Source organism: Symphalangus syndactylus, chromosome 9 (assembly GCF_028878055.3).
Source record: "Symphalangus syndactylus isolate Jambi chromosome 9, NHGRI_mSymSyn1-v2.1_pri, whole genome shotgun sequence".
Taxonomy (NCBI): Eukaryota; Metazoa; Chordata; class Mammalia; order Primates; family Hylobatidae; genus Symphalangus; species Symphalangus syndactylus.
The window spans coordinates 29,096,691-29,113,278 of NC_072431.2; the positions used below are offsets into that span (position 1 = coordinate 29,096,691).

General features: G+C 39.4%; 1 long non-coding RNA gene across 2 annotated transcripts in view; it reads left to right on the plus strand.

The window, feature by feature from the left end:
- The first annotated feature begins 1,253 nt into the window (after positions 1 to 1,253).
- LOC134731410 (uncharacterized) overlaps positions 1,254 to 16,588 on the plus strand; it is a 41,953-nt gene continuing 26,618 nt past the window's right edge. For both annotated transcript variants that reach the window (XR_010113635.1, XR_010113636.1), the window contains exons 1-2: positions 1,254 to 1,339; positions 1,699 to 1,759. This is a non-coding gene — a long non-coding RNA (uncharacterized lncRNA). The remainder of the gene's footprint in view (positions 1,340 to 1,698; positions 1,760 to 16,588) is intronic.

The following is a 16,588-nucleotide window of genomic DNA, read 5'->3' on the forward strand; positions in this document are numbered from 1 at the left end:
GTTGAATAACTATTGTATGCTCACTACTTGATTGATGGAATCACTCACACCCCAAACCTCAGCATCCCACAATATACCCAGGTAACAATCCTGCACATATACCCCTTGAATCTAAAATAAATGTTGAAAGTATTTTAAAGAGAGATTGAGGTTCAGTGGTAGGACAAAATAATAGAAAAATCAGTGGCTCAAGATCCACCTAGTAGGCAGAGCCAAGACTAATTACTATTCTTATCACATGCTGGGCATGCACCGTTACTTCCACTTGAACCTATTCTTTTCTGTCTTCCACTCTAACATGCAAACTTGGAGTAGGTCATTGAGTTCTATGAACCTTGGTTGTGTCGCCTGTAAACTAACGTTATTGGACTAGATGATCTCTAAGCTCCCTATTCTAATGGCCCCTTCTTCTATAAATAAGAGGTGGGCAGGTTCTTTTAACAATTCTTGAAAAGTAACAAGTGAGAAAGCAATGCTCAGAGATCATCAAGTTGGGCTTGATCAACCCTAGCTAATGATTACCACACTTTAGTGTGCAGCAAAATCATCTGTAGTATGCTTAGGATTCAGGCTGCGTATGTGGGGAATACAGTAGAGTTGTGTATAAGAATTACTTCAATCTCAGTGTTTTAAGTTCTCAACTGAGGAGCAAAAGGTCTCAGCCTTTTTATATAGGGCCTTCTCTCTCCAAATAGCTGAAAAAGTTCCAGAAGTACCCACATGTATCATTTAAATGGCCCCTAACCCTCATCAGGATTGGACCCCTTATAAAAATCACTTTTTCAGTCTCCAAGGGAGGGATTAGTAATGGAGGAGTTCACCAAACACCATGAGAGCAACTCCTTACAGCTCAGGTCTGGGATCTTCTAGTGATGCTGGTCTCGGGCCTCTGCCTCCCTACGGGTGCTCATTTGGGATCATTGACTGTTAGCCCTGGGATGTGTGTGGTTTATCATTCTCTCCAGTTAGTAGAGAAATGCTTTCCCTTTTCCTGTACAGTTTTATAAGATTATCTCAGAGTAAAGCTGTTTTGAACCCAGACAACAGTGGGGTTTTTCTGTTTGTTTTTTCCCACCCCTCATGAGACTTATGCAGTTATGTTTATCTTCCTAGAGCACCCAGAGCTCATTGGTGGTGGAGGGCGTCTTACAGCATAGGTGGCCTCTCAGAGTCTCAGCAAAGTCACTCTTTTCCATATGTAATAATGAGCCATTGTTCTATTCATCATTACCTCATAGAGCCCTTTCTTTTTCTCAGTTCTCATTTACTTCCTCTTTTTTTTTTTCCTTTTTCTTTTCCTGTACCTTGCTTTGGTCCTTATAAGTATCCAAATTGCACTGTAAGTATGAATTTTAAAATAATGTCCTCAATTTGGTATATCAAGACTGATCTTAGTAATTTCCTTGCACTAGGTACGTTCAGCTTAAAAACAAAAAGTGCAATCTGTTTTCAATAGGAAGAGATAATGTTTTCCAAAAGCCTGAGGATAACAGTTAAACCCATTGAAAATCACTAAAAAGCCCTTTAAAGGCTACTATTTCCTTTAATGACATTTTTTCTTAGTGTTGGATGTCCCCTACCACCAGACAATTGGTAATAGGATTGCAACTGGTATAGGGAAGGTGGAGGGACTGAGGAGAAAAGAGAAATTGAATTTATGTGTCTTCTCCTTAGCACAGCCTCAAATTTCTTTTTCAGAAAATAACTTCTGCACATAAAGCATTAGGAAGCAGTGTTTCCCAACCACTACATTTGAATGGTGAGTACCCAACCCAGAGGTCTCAGGAACCTACTAGATTCCCAACTCTGCCATGATTTTGCACCAAAAGGCACCCTCACTTAACTTCTTTGTGGATGTAAAATGAAGAGAAAGATGGCTGTCTGTCAGAAGCCAGCACCATGCTCCAGGCATAGGGCTTCAAAAAAACACAGAACATTCAAAAATGAGGATTGTCATGTCAGAGAAGTTTATGAAATTATTAAAATTTGCAAAAACAATTTTAATCCTATCCAGGGGTCAGCATGACAAAGCATTCTCCCCCAGTCAAGCAGCAAGCAAGGGAAAGGAAGATCTGCTCATCTTCCATCTGAGGGACTGGGCCAGGGACAGTTTTATCGAATGTGAATCTAGGCATTGCACCTCCAGACATGACCATCAATGTTTACAATTTTCTTTTCTGCATTTACTCTGGTTTCACCTTTCATATGGGACTCCTCTGACCTTCAATTCTCTCCCAACTCATGTCTTATCAGGCTGGCTCTGACATCTGATAACTGACATCATCTGGCCCTATGACTTCTCTCTCTCATGAATAGGCAGTCAAGGTCTGGCATATCCTGACTTCTGTAATCAATTGTTGTGATGAAAAAATTCATTTGAACAAACATAGAAGTGTCAGAAACATTTTTAGGAAGGCAGGACCGACCCTGGAAACAGAGTGGGAAACGATGACAACATGCCAACTCGAAAATAATGTAAGTTATTCTACAAATAAAACCTAGTCAACATGAACAAATGACTCAACTGCTTCTCCCAACAGTAGCTGTAGAAAATATTTTTTTAAATGTTGAAAATATAAATATTTGGGTAATTACCCACTGCCATTACTCCACACAGTGTCTGGATTTTCAGCTTTACCTTCCAGTCAGATGAAAGATTCTTGAACTGGTATGTGAGTTCCACATCTTCTTTTTAGGAGAACTATTTAGACAATGCTCAACTTACAAAGAAATTGCCACTACTCCTGTGTGAGAAAAGGGCACACAGGAGAAGTAGTGGCAATTTCTTTATAAGTTTAGAGGAACTCTGCTGGTTGAGAGGAACTGCTCAAGCTTCTCTCAACTAGCAGACATTCCTGGACTGCCTGAATCCCTGTCTGCTGTAAGAAGAGAATTTCAAAACGTGCTGGTGCTCTTGGACAGCTCCTGGGTTCAGAAGTGAGGAAAGGGAAGATGTTTCAAGACCTATGTGTATCAATTAGTAATTTTTTTTGCAATTAAATGAAAAACTCTGGTAACAAAAAACATTTGTTTCCTTAGCAAGAAATTCAACAGGAGGACTGAGAGAAAGGCCCCAATTTAGCAACTGGGAACCCAGAATCAAATAGGTTCAGCGGACTTCAGTAGAACGGTCAGGGTAGAGACCATGTTGCAATGGGTTGTCTGAGAATAAGCAGTTTTTTTTGAAGTGCAGAGATAAATTATATACTCTAGACCTTAAAAAAACTTAAAAGACACACAAATGGCCAACAAGTATATGAAAAAATGTTCAACATCACTAATCAACAGAGAAATGCAAATCAAAACCACAATGAGGTATGATCTCAGCCCCTATCATCGAAAAATAAAAACTAATGAATGCTGGCAAGGATGCAGAGAAACAGAAAACTTATATGTGGTTGGTAGGACTTATACTAGCAAAGCTACTACAGAAGACAGTACGTGGTTCCTCAAAAAACTACAAATAGGGCTACCACATAATCCAGCAATCCCACTACCAGGGCATTTATCCAAAGGAAAGAAAATCGGTGTAACAAAGAGACCTCTTCACTCTCATTTTTATTACAGCACTATTCACAATAGCCAAGATATGGAATCAACCTAGGGTCTAACAACAGATGGCTGGATAAAGAAGATGTGGTATATACACACAATGGAATACTATCAGCCATTAGAAAAAGAGGTTTAATTGGACTTACAGTTCCACATGGCTGGAGAGGCCTCAGAATAATGGCAGGAGGCAAAAGGCATTTCTTACATGGCGGCACGGGAAGAGAGAATAAGGAGGAAGCAAAAGTGGAAACCCCTGATAAACCCATCAGATTTCATGAGACTTATTCACCATCACAAGAATAGCACAGGAAAGACCAGCCCCCATGATTCAGTACCTCACCCTGGGTCCCTCCCAAAACACGTGGGAATTCCAGGTGATACAATTCAACTTGAGATTTGAAAGGGAACATGGCCAAACCATATCATCTATATATATGACATTTCATGAATGGAACTGGAGGACATTATGTTAAGTGAAATAAGCCAGGAACAAAAAGTTAAACACCACATGTTCTCATTCACATGCGGAAGCTAAAGAAAAGTTAACCTCATAGAAGTAAAAAGTAGAACACAGGATACTAGAGGGTGAGAAAGGTAGGGGAAAAGGGATGGGATGTAGGGAGAGATTTGTTAAAGGATACGAAATTATAGCTAGATAGGAGGACTAAGCTCTAGCATTCTATAGCACTGTAGGTAACTATAGTTAATAACAATATAAAGGTTCAAATAGCTAGAAGGAGGATATTGAATGCTCCTAACACAAAGAAATGATAACTATTTGAAATGATGGATATGCTAATTACTCCAATCTTATCATTACATTGTATGTATTGTCATATCACTACGTACCCCATAAATATGTACGATTATCTATCCATTTAAAAATTTTTTTAATTTAAAAAATAGAAGAAAAAACCTTAGCTTTAGAATTTGGCAGAGTCACAGAGACAAGAAAAATTTCCCAAAAGGTATCTATAGATATTAAAAAACATAACAGAAGATTAAAAAGGGAAAGGGTAGGTCTTATGGTAAAATAATTTAGGGTTATATGGAGTAAGCAAAGGTAAGCAGATGTCTTTTCATTACTGCAGAACTTCCCAACACCTTTAACAAGCTACTGTGAGTTCTAAATATTCAAAAGGAAGTTAATAGTATATGAATGACTCAAATTTATTTGACGAAATGATTTTTTCCACTGAGTACCTCCTGAAACTAGTGTTTAGAAGACAGGCTACAGAAAATGTGGCTTAAAGGATAGAGGATACCATTTTATAACCAGGTAGAAACACGAAGTAAAAAAGGAGAGATTAAAGAAGCATTAAGGGATACCTGATGGGAGAAGGGCTCAGAAAGTATAAGAAGGTATGTGGCAAAAGTGAACAGGTGGAGGCTAGAAGGGTGCTTCTTCCTCAGCTGTCTGAGAGGCATAAAGAGAGAGGGAGAGAAAAAGGTGTCAGCACATCTACACAGAGCAAAGAGAGTTGAGGAAATTCACAGGGGAAGACTTCATTCTTTTCACAAAAGAAAAGGTTAGATGTGCATAAAGGACAAAGGGCATGGCTGACTGAAGGAAAGAGAAATATAAAGCCGTCAGGGCCTGGGAAGGGGCACCAGGAACAAGGAATAAGTGAAGGAAGGGAGATGGGACAATATCAGTTTCAAAAATATGCTTTTATTAACTGTCAAGATTATAATTCTGCATGAGCTTTGACCTAAAATTTTATTTTAATGGCATTTACTCCATATATATGTATATATATGTATATACATACTTGTATAAGTCTGTAGTTACATGCCCTAGGGTGTTTATTAAAACACTGTTTACAGTAGTAGAAAAATTTAAAAACATCTACATGTAAATTACTTAAAGATAGTTAATAAATTAGCCCACATTCTTATATTAGAAGAGTAGATACGCAGACAATAAGCATATACTGACTTGGGCCGGGCGCGGTGGCTCATGCCTGTAATCCCAGCACTTTGGGAGGCCGAGGCAGGTGGATCAGGAGGTCAGGAGATCGAGACCATCCTGGCTAACACGGCGAAACCCCGTCTCTACTGAAAATACAAAAAAATTAGCGGGGCGTGGTAGTGGGCGCCTGTAGTCCCAGCTACTCGGGAGGCTGAGGCAGGAGAATGGCGTGAACCCGGGAGGTGGAGCTTGCGGTGAGTCGAGATTGTGCCACCTCACTCCAGCCTGGGCCACAGAGTGAGACTTCGTCTCAAAAAGAAAAGAATATACTGACTTGGAAAGATGTCCAAGGGTGAAGAAATCAGTTTATAGAACAATATGTATAACATGAACCCATGTGAAATAAGTGTGTGTGTGTGTGTGTGTGCGTGCGCGCACGTGCGCACATGCGTGCACACAAAAAAAATGTCTGGTGGTTGCATGTCTAAGTACATAGTTCTAGTCTATGGTTTTGGCAGAACTCAGGCTGGAAAAAAAGAGGAATTTTTACTTTTTACTTCATATCCTTCTGTTTGGACATTTTTACAGTAAGCACATACTGCATTTATAGTTTTTACAATTTGTTCCTTCCTGGATCCACACTCTTGAGACCCTCCTCCTTCTCTCCTGCAGCATGGCTTTGCTTCCCAGCTCCCAAGAATCAAGGGCAGGCTGTACTCTCCTGCTGTGACTCAGGCCCTCCTAGACCTCAGGGCCTCATGAAAGACAGAGTTCGCTTAGATTTACTGATAATTTCACTTTGTGACTTCACTTTGTGGCCAATCCTTTCTGGCTCTCTGATCTTCAGACCACAAAAATGTCATCCAGCTCTAAGTTTGATCCCAATTCTACGCAGACTAGAAAGGGCATGCTGGGACAATGACATTAATTTTAGGGGCAAACAAGCTTTGTTTCCAATAAATAACATAGAATGAATTCCTGGAACATAAGTGTGTTTATAAGTCCAGCCTGATCACATAGTACTAAAAAATCAGTAAAAATACCGATCTGGAAATTATTTTTATAGAAACATGATTTTACCTGAAATTCCCTATTATTATTTCTTCTATGGACTCAAAATTCTTCTCTCATTTTTATTTTATTTATTTTCAAGGAGAAATTCATTGTCCGATATTCACTTTTCAGAAAATCCAGTCAAAATTCGCTTACAATAAGCCATGCAGATGTTTCTTATAACCACTAGGGGTCAGACTACTACATTAGTAGAAGTCAAACCCGACTTGAAACGTGGTATTAATTGGTCGAGGATCAGGCTAACGTTCTCCTGCATAAAAACAGAAGACTGACCATTTAAATTAAACATTTTATAAAGGAGATAATGAGAAAGAATGAATTTGACAAGAGAGACTCAGAAAGTTGAAACTGTCATATATAATAAATATAATATAGTAAAGAAATTTCATCCTTAATAAAAATTTCAATTATTCACTTGCTCATTCTCGTTGGCAAGATATTACTCCGATCTAAGTGGGCTCAGATCAGAGGATTAATCATTGAACTGGGCAAATATTAAGAGAGCAGAAACAACTAAAATCGTGAAACTGTCAGCAAAAAAGAAGAAATCCTCATTTATAAAGGATAAACCGCATGACTAGCAGAGGATTGAGATGAATGGCAGAAACATTTTTCCAATGGATTTCAGCTATTGTAACAATAAATCTGAGTCATCTCACAGCAATGGGTGGGTTCAGGAGTGTGGGCAGAGGGCAGCTCTGGACTTGGCCTCTGTTCCACTCCCAGCCCTGCCACAAATTGACCCTGTGGTCCTGAACACACTCCTTCTCTTCTCCTGGTCTCAAAATGTCTTGAGTAAGATTACATAATTTATAAAGAATCTTCAGGCCTTAAAATTAAACAGACTTATCTAATAATATTGTTACATAAAAGGTAAGAAAGTGAGGGGAAAACTTGCCAAGATTTAATTTTTAATAAAAATTTTAAAAATGAGGGTATTCACTCTCAAGATACATTATTACGAATTGTTTTTTAAAAATGGAACAAACTGAGATCATAGACCATATTACTGTCAAAGTAATAAAAAGTCAAAATTTATTTACATTTTTAATGGTAGTGTTTTGAAGTAAATACTCTAAGTGTATATGTAAACATATATGCAGGTTATTCCCTGGAATGATAAACAAATTAAAAACTGGTTTACCTGTTGGGGGTGGGGTAGAATTAAATGGATATGGATAGTGTGGCTGTAAGAATATAAGGTTTGCTTCTTCATATATTGTTTTGATGTTTTTGTGATTGTATTACATGATGCATTACATTTTTTAAATTTTGAATATATCCGTTGCCTATTCAAATTTTTTAAAAATTAATTTTAAACTTTATACATAGGACAAAAATGTGGGCCAATACAAAAATAAACACAACTGAATATGAAAATCCTCCGTGATTTGAATGGGGGTTAGAAATGACACAAGGATATTCGTTACTAATATAAGTTGGCAATACAACAGTGATACTGTGTTTTAAATGGGCTGCATCAAAATACCTCAACCAAATTGGTCACATCTTAATGGTTGTATCTAAAGATTTTATTTGGTAGATTTTTCACCTGTGCCCCAAACCCTCACTGAGCTGCTTATACCTCATATGACACTAAATCAGGAGAAGGAAGAAGTTCCCCCCTCCCGTTTTTTCTTTACATACACACATGCATGCACACACTGGCTTGTGTGTCAATGAATATTAATGTATGCAAATAAACAATGGAGATGGTTACAGGGAAATTGGTTCTGCAAATTGCTAACCTAACTCACAGCCTTCTCAATATACAGGTCAAATGTAATTTCTATCAAAATTCCAGCAAGAGAATTTGTAGACGTAGACAAGATTATTTTAAAATGTACATGGAAAGGCAAAGGAACTAGAATAGCTACAACCATTTTGATAAAGAATAAAGCAAGAAGAATTATTCTACTTGATTTCAAATTATATAGCTACAGTAATCAAGGCTATATGGTGATAAAATAGACATATAAATCGATGGAACAGAATGGAGAACCCAAAATAGACCCATACAAATATGTGCAGTTTATTTTTCACAAAGGTGCAAAAACAATTCAGTGGAGAAATGATAACTTTTCAACAATGGTGCTGAAACAATTGGACATCCATAAGCCAAAAAGATGAACGTGGCCCTAAGCTTCAACATTAAATTAAAATTAACTCAAAAAGTATTAGCCTGAGCAACATGGTGAAACCTCATCTCTAAAAAAAAGTACAAAAAATTAGCCAGGCGTTATGGCATGTGCCTGTGGTACCAGCTACTCAGGAGGCTGAAGTGGGAGGATGGCTTGAGTGTAGGAAGTCAAGGCTGCACCCCAGCCTGGGTGACAGAGCAAGGCCCTGTCTCAAAAAAAAAAAAAAAAAAAAAAAAAAGGATTAAATATTTAAGTGAAATTTTAAAACTATGAAACTCTTAGAAAAGAGTCATAAGAGAAACTCTTCAGAATCTAAGACTAGGTAAAGAATTTTTAGATTTGACACCAAAATCATGATCCATAAAAGAAAAGATTGATAAATTGAATTTCATCAAAATTTCACACTTTTTACAAAAAATTAGCCGGGCATGGTGGCAGACACCTGTAGTCCCAGCTACTTGGGAGGCTGAGGCAGGAGAATGGCGTGAACCCAGTGAACCCAGGAGGCGGAGCTTGCCGTGAGCCGAGATCGCACCACTGCACTCCAACCTGGGCGACAGAGTGAGACTCTGTCTCAAAAAAAAAAAAAAAATTCACACTTTTGCTCTGTAAAAGGTTCTATTGAAAGGATGAAGAGACAAGCTTCAAATTAAGAGAAAATATTTGCAAAAATATATCTGGCAAAGGACTAATATCTATAATATATAAACTATTTTAAAATCTTTTTTTTTTTTTTTTTTTTTTTTTCTTCTTTTCTTTTTTTTTTTTTTTATTTTTTTATTTTATTATTATACTTTAGGATTTTAGGGTACATGTGCACAATGTGCAGTTTTGTTACATATGTATCCATGTGCCATGTTGATTTCCTGCACCCATTAACTCGTCATTTAGCATTAGGTGTATCTCCTAATGCTGTCCCTCCCCCCTCCCCCCACCCCACAACAGTCCCCGGAGTGTGATGTTCCCCTTCCTGTGTCCATGAGTTCTCATTGTTCAATTCCCACCTATGAGTGAGAACATGCGGTGTTTGGTTTTTTGTCCTTGCGATAGTTTACTGAGAATGATGTTTTCCAGTTTCATCCATGTCCCTACAAAGGACACGAACTCATCATTTTTTATGGCTGCATAGTATTCCATGGTGTATATGTGCCACATTTTCTTAATCCAGTCTATCGTTGTTGGACATTTGGGTTGGTTCCAACTCTTTGCTATTGTGAATAGTGCCGCAATAAACATACGTGTGCATGTGTCTTTATAGCAGCATGATTTATAGTCCTTTGGGTATATACCCAGTAATGGGATGGCTGGGTCAAATGGTATTTCTAGTTCTAGATCCCTGAGGAATCGCCACACTGACTTCCACAATGGTTGAACTAGTTTACAGTCCCACCAACAGTGTAAAAGTGTTCCTATTTCTCCACATCCTCTCCAGCACCTGTTGTTTCCTGATTTTTTAATGATGGCCATTCTAACTGGTGTGAGATGGTATCTCACTGTGGTTTTGATTTGCATTTCTCTGATGGCCAGTGATGAGGAGCATTTCTTCATGTGTTTTTTGGCTGCATAAATGTCTTCTTTTGAGAAGTGTCTGTTCATGTCCTCTGCCCACTTTTTGATGGGGTTGTTTGTTTTTTTCTTGTAAATTTGTTTGAGTTCATTGTAGATTCTGGATATTAGCCCTTTGTCAGATGAGTAGGTTGCAAAAATTTTCTCCCATTGTGTAGGTTGCCTGTTCACTCTGATGATAGTTTCTTTTGCTGTGCAGAAGCTCTTTAGTTTAATGAGATCCCATTTGTCGATTTTGGCTTTTGTTGCCATTGCTTTTGGTGTTTTAGACATGAAGTCCTTGCCCACGCCTATGACCTGAATGGTATTGCCTAGGCTTTCTTGTAGGATTTTAATGGTTTTAGGTCTAACATATAAATCTTTAATCCATCTTGAATTAATTTTTGTATAAGGTGTAAGGAAGGGATCCAGTTGCAGCTTTCTACATATGGCTAGCCAGTTTTCCCAGCACCATTTATTAAATAGGGAATCCTTTCCCCATTTCTTGTTTTTGTCAGGTTTGTCAAAGATCAGATAGTTGTAGCTATGCGGCATCATTTCTGAGGGCTCTGTTCTGTTCCATTGATCTATGTCTCTGTTGTGGTACCAGTACCATGCTGTTTTGGTTACTGTAGCCTTGTAGTATAGTTTAAAGTCAGGTAGCGTGATGCCTCCAGCTTTGTTCTTTTGGCTTAGGATTGACTTGGCGATGCGGGCTCTTTTTTGGTTCCATATGAACTTTAAAGTAGTTTTTTCCAATTCTGTGAAGAAAGTCATTGGTAGCTTGATGGGGATGGCATTGAATCTATAAATTACCTTGGGCAGTATGGCCATTTTCACGATATTGATTCTTCCAACTCATGAGCATGGAATGTTCTTCCATTTGTTTGTATCCTCTTTTATTTCATTGAGCAGTGGTTTGTAGTTCTCCTTGAAGAGGTCCTTCACATCCCTTGTAAGTTGGATTCCTAGGTATTTTATTCTCTTTGAAGCAATTGTGAATGGGAGTTCACTCATGATTTGGCTCTCTGTTTGTCTGTTATTGGTGTACAAGAATGCTTGTGATTTTTGTACATTAATTTTGTATCCTGAGACTTTGCTGAAGTTGCTAATCAGCTTAAGGAGATTTTGGGCTGAGACAATGGGGTTTTCTAGATATACAATCATGTCATCTGCAAACAGGGACAATTTGACTTCCTCTTTTCCTAATTGAATACCCTTTATTTCCTTCTCCTGCCTGATTGCTCTGGCCAGAACTTCCAGCACTATGTTGAATAGGAGCGGTGAGAGAGGGCATCCCTGTCTTGTGCCAGTTTTCAGAGGGAATGCTTCCAGTTTTTGCCCATTCAGTATGATATTGGCTGTGGGTTTGTCGTAGATAGCTCTTATTATTTTGAGATACGTCCCATCAATACCTAATTTATTGAGAGTTTTTAGCATGAAGGGTTGTTGAATTTTGTCAAAGGCCTTTTCTGCATCTATTGAGATAATCATGTGGTTTTTGTCTTTGGTTCTGTTTATATGCTGGATTACATTTATTGATTTGCGTATGTTGAACCAGCCTTGCATCCCAGGGATGAAGCCCACTTGATCATGGTGGATAAGCTTTTTGATGTGCTGCTGGATTCGGTTTGCCAGTATTTTATTGAGGATTTTTGCATCAATGTTCATCAAGGATATTGGTCTGAAATTCTCTTTTTTGGTTAAGTCTCTGCCAGGTTTTGGTATCAGGACGATGCTGGCTTCGTAAAATGTGTTAGGGAGGATTCCCTCTTTTTCTATCGATTGGAATAGTTTCAGAAGGAATGGTACCAGTTCCTCCTTGTACCTCTGGTAGAATTCAGCTGTGAATCCATCAGGTCCTGGACTCTTTTTGGTTGGTAAGCTATTGATTATTGCCACAATTTCAGAACCTGTTATTGGTCTATTCAGAGATTCAACTTCTTCCTGGTTTAGTCTTGGGAGGGTGTATTTGTCGAGGAATTTATCCATTTCTTCTAGATTTTCTAGTTTATTTGCATAGAGGTGTTTGTAGTATTCTCTGATGGTAGATTGTATTTCTGTGGGATCGGTGGTGATATCCCCTTTTTCGTTTTTTATTGCATCTATTTGATTCTTCTCTCTTTTCTTCTTTATTAGTCTTGCTAGCGGTCCATCAATTTTGTTGATCTTTTCAAAAAACCAGCTCCTGGATTCATTAATTTTTTGAAGGGTTTTTTGTGTCTCTATTTCCTTCAGTTCTGCTCTGATTTTAGTTATTTCTAGCCTTCTGCTAGCTTTTGAATGTGTTTGCTCTTGCTTTTCTAGTTCTTTTAATTGTGATGTTAGGGTGTCAATTTTGGATCTTTCCTGCTTTCTCTTGTGGGCATTTAGTGCTATAAATTTCCCTCTACACACTGCTTTGAACGTGTCCCAGAGATTCTGGTATGTTGTGTCTTTGTTCTCGTTGGTTTCAAAGAACATCTTTATTTCTGCCTTCATTTCATTATGTACCCAATAGTCATTCAGGAGCAGGTTGTTCAGTTTCCATGTAGTTGAGCGGTTTTGACTGAGTTTCTTAATCCTGAGTTCTAGTTTGATTGCACTGTGGTCTGAGAGACAGTTTGTTATAATCTCTGTTCTTTTACATTTGCTGAGAAGAGCTTTACTTCCAACTATGTGGTCAATTTTGGAATAGGTGCGGTGTGGTGCTGAAAAAAATGTATATTCTGTTGATTTGGGGTGGAGAGTTCTGTAGATGTCTATTAGGTCCACTTTATGTAGAGCTGAGTTCAATTCCTGGATATCCTTGTTAACTTTCTGTCTCGTTGATCTGTCTAATGCTGACAGTGGGGTGTTAAAATCTCCCATTATTATTGTGTGGGAGTTTAAGTCCCTTTGTAGGTCACTGAGGACTTGCTTTATGAATCTGGGTGCTCCTGTGTTGGGTGCATATATATTTAGGATAGTTAGCTCTTCTTGTTGAATTGATCCCTTTACCATTATGTAATGGCCTTCTTTGTCTCTTTTGATCTTTGTTGGTTTAAAGTCTATTTTATCAGAGACTAGGATTGCAACCCCTGCCTTTTTTTGTTTTCCAGTTGCTTGATAGATCTTCCTCCATCCCTTTATTTTGAGTCTATGTGTGTCTCTGCACGTGAGATGGGTTTCCTGAATACAGCACACTGATGGGTCCTGACTCCTTATCCAGTTTGCCAGTCTGTGTCTTTTGATTGGAGCATTTAGCCCATTGACATTTAACGTGAATATTGTTATGTGTGAATCTGACCCTGTCATTATGATGTTAGTTGGTTATTTTGCTCGTTAGTTGCTATAGTTTCTTCCTAGCCTCGATGGTCTTTACAATTTGGCATGTTTTTGCAGGGGCTGGTACCGGTTGTTCCTTTCCATGTTTAGTGCTTCCTTCAGGAGCTCTTTTAGGGCAGGCCTGGTGGTGACAAAATCACTCAGCGTTTGCTTGTCTGTAAAGTATTTTATTTCTCCTTCACTTATGAAGCTTAGTTTGGCGGGATAGGAAATTCTGGGCTGAAAATTCTTTTCTTTAAGAATGTTGAATATCGGCCCCCACTCTCTTCTGGCTTGTAGAGTTTCTGCTGAGAGATCAGCTGTTAGTCTGAAGGGCTTCCCTTTGTGGGTAACCCGACCTTTCTCTCTGGCTGCCCTTAACATTTTTTCCTTCATTTCAACTTTGGTGAATCTGACAATTATGTGTCTTGGAGTTGCCCTTCTCGAGGAGTATCTTTGTGGCGTTCTCTGTATTTCCTGAATCTGAATGCTGGCCTGCCTTGCTAGATTGGGGAAGTTCTCCTGGATAATATCTTGCAGAGTGTTTTCCAACTTGGTTCCATTCTCCCCATCATTTTCAGGTACACCAATCAGACGTAGGTTTGGTCTTTTCACATAGTCCCAAATTTCTTGGAGGCTTTGTTCATTTCTTTTTATTCTTTTTTCTCTAAACTTCCCTTCTCTCTTCATTTCATTCATTTCATCTTCTATCAGCGATACCCTTTCTTCCAGTTGATCACATCTGCTACTGAGGCTTCTGCATTCTTCGCGTAGTTCTCGAAACTTGGCTTTCAGCTCCATCATCTCCTTGAAGCCCTTCTCTCCATTGGTTATTCTAGTTATCCATTCTTCTAATTTTTTTTCAAAGTTTTTAACTTCTTTGCTATTGTTTTGAATTTCCTCTCGTAGCTCAGAGTAGTTTGATCGTCTGAAGCCTTCTTCTCTCAACTCATCAAAGTCATCCTCCATCCAGCTTTGTTCCGTTGCTGGTGAGGAACTGCGTTCCTTTGGAGGAGGAGAGGTGCTCTGTTTTTTAGAGTTTCCAGTTTTTTTGGTCTGTTTTTTCCCCATCTTTGTGGTTTTGTCTACTTTTTGTCTTCGATGCTGGTGATGTACAGATGGGTTTTTGGTGTGGATGTCCTTTCTGTTTGTTAATTTTCCTTCTACCAAACAAGACCCTCAGCTGCAGGTCTGTTGGAGTTTACTAGAGGTCCACTCCAGACCCTGTTTGGCTGGGTGTCAGCACCAGTGGCTGCAGAACAGTGGATTTTCGTGAGACCACAAATTCAGCTGTCTGATAGTTCCTCTGAAAGTTTTGTCTCAGAGGAGTACCCGGTTGAATGAGGTGTCAGTCTGTCCCTACTGGGGGGGTGCCTCCCAGTTAGGCTGCTCAGGGGTGAGGGACCCACTTTAGGAGGCAGTCTGTCCGTTCTCAGATCTCCAGTTGCGTGCTGGGAGAACCACTACTCTCTTCAAAGCTGTCAGTCAGACAGGGACATTTAAGTCTGTGGAGGTTCTCGCTGAGTTTTTGGTTGTCTGTGCCCTGCCCCCAGAGGTGGAGCCTACAGAGGCAGGCAGGCCTCCTTGAGCTGTGGTGGGCTCCACCCAGTTCGAGCTTCCTGGCTGCTTTGTTTACCTAAGCAAGCCTGGGCAATGGCGGGCGCCCCTCCCCCAGCCTCGTTGCCGCCTTGCAGCTTGATCTCAGACTGCTGTGCTAGCAATCAGCAAGACTCTGTGGGCATAGGACCCTCCGAGCCAGGTGCGGGACACAATCTCCTAGTGTGCCGTTTTCCAGGCCCGTTGGAAAAGCGCAGTATTAGGACGGGACTGACCCGATATTCCAGGTGCCGTCTGTTTCCCCTTTCTTTGACTAGGAAAGGGAACTCCCTGACCCCTTGCGCTTCCCGAGTGAGGCAATGCCTCGCCCTGCTTCGGCTCGCGCACAGTGCGCTTCACCGACTGTCCTGAACCCACTGTTAGGCACTCCCTAGTGAGATGAAACCGGTACCTCAAGCAGAAATGAAGAAATCACCCATCTTCTGTGTCGCTGGGGCTGGGAGCTGGAGACCGGAGCTGCTCCTATTCGGCCATCTTGGCTCCACCCCCATTTTAAAATCTTAACAAGGAAAAACCCAATTAGAAAATGAGCAAAAGACATAAACAGACATACTAGTGAAGAGGATATACAGGTGGCAAATAAGTACATTATAAGACATTTCACATCATTAACTGGCAGGGAAATGTAAATTAAAACTACAATGAGATGTCATTACACACCTATTAGAACGGCTAAAATAAAAAATTGTGACACCACCACATACAGACAAAAACGTGTAGAAACTGGATCACTCATACATTGCTGGTGGGAATATAAAATGCTACAGACACTCTGGAGATTATTTTGGCAGCTTCCTATAAAACTAAATATGCAACTGTCATACAACCCAGGAACAGAATGGAGAACCCAAAATAGACCAGCTTTTAGTCAGGGGGGGAAGGGGGTGGTAAAAAAACTTCCATCCGCAAAAAAACCTATACATGGGTGTTTTTAGCTACTTTATTTGTAATAGCCTAAAACTGAGTACAGCCCTGATGTCCTTTCATGAGCGAACAGTTATACAAAATCTGGTCTATCCATACATGCAATACTACTCAGCAAGAAAAAGGAGTGAACTATTGATACACACGACAACTTGAATGAATGTCCGGAGAATTACGGTGAGCCCAAAAAGCCAATCCCAAAAGGTCACGTACTGTATGAGCCCATTTATATAACACTCTTGAAATGACAAAATAATAGAAATGGAGAACAGGTTGGTGATTTCCTGAGGCTAAGAATGAGGTTGGGAATTGGTGAGAAAGAAGGAAGAATACTATAAAAGAATGCTACAAGAATCTTTGTGATGAAAATTCTCTGCATCTTGACTGTATCAATGTCAATATCTTAGTTGTAATATTGTACTAAAGTTCTGTAAGATATTAGCATTGGAGGAAAGTAAGTAGGGTATATGGGATTTCTCCATGGTATTTCTTAGAACTGTGGGTAAATCTACACTCATCTCAAAATGATTAAGTTTGG